The sequence below is a fragment of the Chenopodium album genome, chromosome 8 (genome assembly GCF_948465745.1).
Source record: "Chenopodium album chromosome 8, dcCheAlbu1.1, whole genome shotgun sequence".
NCBI classification, from domain to species: domain Eukaryota; kingdom Viridiplantae; phylum Streptophyta; class Magnoliopsida; order Caryophyllales; family Amaranthaceae; genus Chenopodium; species Chenopodium album.
This window is the reverse complement of record NC_137841.1, coordinates 28,503,155-28,507,253: the sequence shown is the minus strand read 5'-3', so window position 1 is coordinate 28,507,253 and position 4,099 is coordinate 28,503,155. Positions and strand designations below refer to the sequence as shown.

Sequence of the window (4,099 nt, the reverse complement as noted above, 5' to 3'; positions counted from 1 at the left end):
AAATAAAAATCCTCCCCGGCGGAGTCGCCAAAAAACTATAGGGAATAATTTCAAGCTTTAATCCCACTAGCTTGAACCCCACTGTGATCATACACTAAAGTACGGTGGCGTCCAAAAGGGAAGAATATAGAGCAAAAGAGTCGCCAACAAGTTTTAGGAACTTGTAAACCGTTCATAGGATGAAGGTTACACCCCTTAACGATCCAAGAGATCGTCAACTCCATAAGGTCTAGAACCAAATAAGGGTTCGGGGATGATGGTACAAATCCAACCTAAAAGAGATTGAACCTGCCCTAATAATAGGCCTCTACTTTATTCTGATCGTATTCATGTGCGCGTTTTAATTAACATGCAATCAATAGGATTAACCCTAAACCTGTTCATCTATGTTGGTTGAATTTAATGCACAAATAAATCTATTATTGGCGATCACTTGAATTATAATCACAATTATCCCTAAACAAGATTATTAATATCTTATTAAGCGTGATTACAAGTACCAAATTCCCTTTAAACATGCAATAAAAGGCGTGATCAAGCAGTAACAATAAAATATCAAGCAACATAATAAATAATCACAATAATTATAATTATAATAACCACAATCACAAAAATAAATTAAAATAATCATGATAATAATCATAAATAAAATAATCATCATATTAATAACAATATTCATAATCGTCATAAATTATAATCATAATCATGTTCATGTTAATATTAAAGCATAATAAAAATAGCAAGATCCTAGGCATGATACTAACAAGGTTAATAACAAACCCTAGCATGTCACTAAGCAATAAAAATCAAATCTTTAACCCTAACATGATACTAACAATCATAAATATTAGGAAAAGAATAAAAGGCCTCATAGCAATCATAATGAGCATATTTGATATTAAAACTACCCTAGACATGATACTAGGAATATCATAATAACAATCTAAACATGATTTCTACATCATAATATCAATGCAAACAATTAAAGCACTTACTTGGATGCCTCGTACCTCTTTCTAATAACAAAATACACACGTTAGTAACTTCAAGGAAAATAATAAACAAAACAATTAAATTAAATAATTGAAATAGAGATTTGGGACCAAACCCTCATAAATTAAACCTTTCACGTCTAGGGCGAAAGCAACTTCGAATATGGCTAGGTGTTTCTAGGTCTTGCGAATGCGGAATTTTGTATGTGAAAACAAAGTTTAGAGAAAGAAAGAAAGATGAATGATTAAGAGAACGAGAGGATTAATTGAATGAAAACTGATTGTTGATGAATATAGATCATTGAAAACGGAGTTTTTAATACGATATTTATAGAGAAAATCAGCCAAAAAGATAAAATAAACAAAACAGAGTCTAACGCACAAAAAACAGAGTTGGCGCAAACCCTGGCTAACTGGCGCCAGGCACCAACACTGGCGCAAGGCGCCAGACCTGGTTCCAGGCGCCAAGCCTATTTTCAACGCGTTTTCGAAAATCAGATAAATTTGTCGTACTGGAGGATAAAATCATATAATTTGCTCGAAAATGCTATTTGATTTTAATTAAAACTCTGAAAAGTCAAAAGTCAATTTATCAATGCTAATTGAATTAGGAATGAAAAGAACCTTCTAGAAGAATCTAGAAGACTAAAACCATTCCTAATTGTATTAGGAATGATAAATCATATTAGGCCCTCCCCTAGATCATTGGGCCGTATATAAGGCTCAAACCGGGCCCAGTTTGGTAAATTGGCCATAATTTCCTTAATATTCATCGGAATTGGGCTTATAATATATTGTTGGAAAGCTTTTATCAAGCCCCATCCAACTACACTACTATTGGACCCATATCATGGACCAACCAAACTAGATTGGTTGTTTTCTTAAAATAAGTTTTCAAAAACAGAGAGAAGAGAAAAGAAATTAAAACTTTCCGCAAGACTAGACTTTCCACACTTTCACTCCATTCGACTATGATTCGACGTGAAAGGTACTCATCACTGGGTTTGGTTTTGGGGAGACACAAATGGGTGTCTACACTTAGTTTTTGTTATGTTAGGATTTTCTTTTGTTAATTTATCTTAGTTTAGTAGTAATACTTGAGAGGGATTAGTTTTTGACTTTTCTTATACCAGTTGAGCAATCGCGCGCATAGCCCAATTATAAAAAACTGGATGGTGATAAATCCAAGGTTTAATAGATACTCGTATGTTATAAGCTAGGACAATAAATATATTGGAGTGACTATAGAGGACATTCTGTTATAAGTTATAACCTCTATTTAGTTTCTAATATCTAAATAATTCGCTCATCCTTAAAAAAAATCTACTTTGAAAACCAGTGTTATAATCAAAATTGAGTGATTATTTGAAGAAATAGTTTTTTTTTTATTGATCATAAGTTTATTCATATATTTTTACCATATGCCTTAAACTTGTATACATCAATAAATGCCGCATCTTCTACCGAATATTCTTTGTGGAAATAAAAGCTACCTTTGATTAAAAATAAAAAGCACTATCCTTTGTTGCACAACAAAATCATCCTGAGAATGAGCAACATTCATATGGTCTGTATCTTTCACTGGCTTCAAATCCTCCTTAGCATTGTTGTAGACTAACATGATCATCAACCTACATCATCAAATTAAATAGAATAAGCAAATAAACACCACCACTCGCTTTAGATTATGATGATCTACTCAACATTCACAATTACCTCCTTACCATTTCACCGTTCATATTCAATACATAGAGCCATATACCATGAATTTGAAAAAAGAAATGTGAATTTGAGCGTCCTTTAAAGCAAAACGAAAAACTACTCAACTGAACAGCAGCACGAAGGGCTTCTACTTCATCAGGGTTGACAGTGCAATTCAGGTCTGGTCTTGTCATTTTTTCACAACATCCCGTATAGCTGGTATCAACAAGGATAACATCGTCTATGTCTTTAATTGATACTTGAGCGTCCTCTAAAGCACTTTCAACAGGTGTATTTAACCTGCAGAATTAAAGCAGCCTGACCTGTCAGTAATCAAAACAAAGTGACACAATTTGAGCAAATAACTACAACAGTTTTCTATACAAAACCTTCCAAGCAAGTCTGAACATAACTCTTTGAACTTTTCTCTTTTTATAATTATACACATTTACTTGCCTAATGCTAATACGAGTTAAAGTCAAAAGATCAATCTTTACCTTCTCAACAGCTTTAGTTAGACGCCAAATAGCTTGTTTGTCATCCCGAAGATCAATATCCTCATTTTTCTTGAAAGTTTCTGCTAGCCAATCTACCATTCTGTGTAGTAGCAATTGCAAACACCTGTATCACTTCACTGCACAAAATTAAAGAACTGATTCAAGCTAGCACATACTTGGGCACACCGATTCCTTGTTTCCTACCTTATCGGAGTCATCGCCACCCAAATGAGTCACCTGATGTAGATAACACCTTGAAACTCCGTCTCCAACCTCAAGAACTACAAAAGGCACAAAGAGTTGCAATGTAAGAAAATCTGATGTACGGCATCAAAAAGTAAACTATTGGAGTTTTTCTTTTTAAAGAACTCACCCGAAACATTAAAATTACCACCTCCATGATCGAAAACCAAAATTGTCTCGTTATTCTTCTTCTCAAACCCATATGCTAATGAAGCAGCAGTATGGAAGCATTCAATCTGCCCCGTAAATATATATAACAATTCACCACACTAAAGAGTGTAAATTTACTTAAGGGGAGCATTTCATGATCAACCGATGCACGAAATCTGCAATGCCACAACGGGATTTCATCTTCTTTTTTTTTTTTAAATGGCAGGTTAGGTTGCATGAGAGCTATTCAATTAAGCATTCTCACTCTCCATTTACATGTTTCTCGGTATTTTGACAATTCTACTCTCATAATATATAGTTAGCTTAAACCATAAAATAGGAGAGGGAGTGTCATAATCAAACCATTATAGCTTTTTCTGCAAAAACAAACTGCTTGCACTATCCAAATATCCTGATTCTCTCTTCTTTGCCTTTCATTAACACAAACCAGTCACCAAAGCCGTTTCAAATGATTAAATATAGAATCATATGAAACTAATTCACCAAAACCATTTT

General features: G+C 33.8%; 1 long non-coding RNA gene across 1 annotated transcript; it reads right to left on the bottom strand.

The window, feature by feature from the left end:
* Window positions 1-3,085: 3,085 nt before the first annotated feature.
* On the bottom strand, window positions 3,086-3,791 carry LOC145556000 (uncharacterized). The gene is made up of 3 exons (XR_014091665.1): window positions 3,564-3,791; window positions 3,395-3,463; window positions 3,086-3,290 (listed from the first exon to the last, which is right to left on the bottom strand). It is a non-coding gene; the product is annotated as an uncharacterized LOC145556000 (long non-coding RNA).
* Window positions 3,792-4,099: the final 308 nt, after the last annotated feature.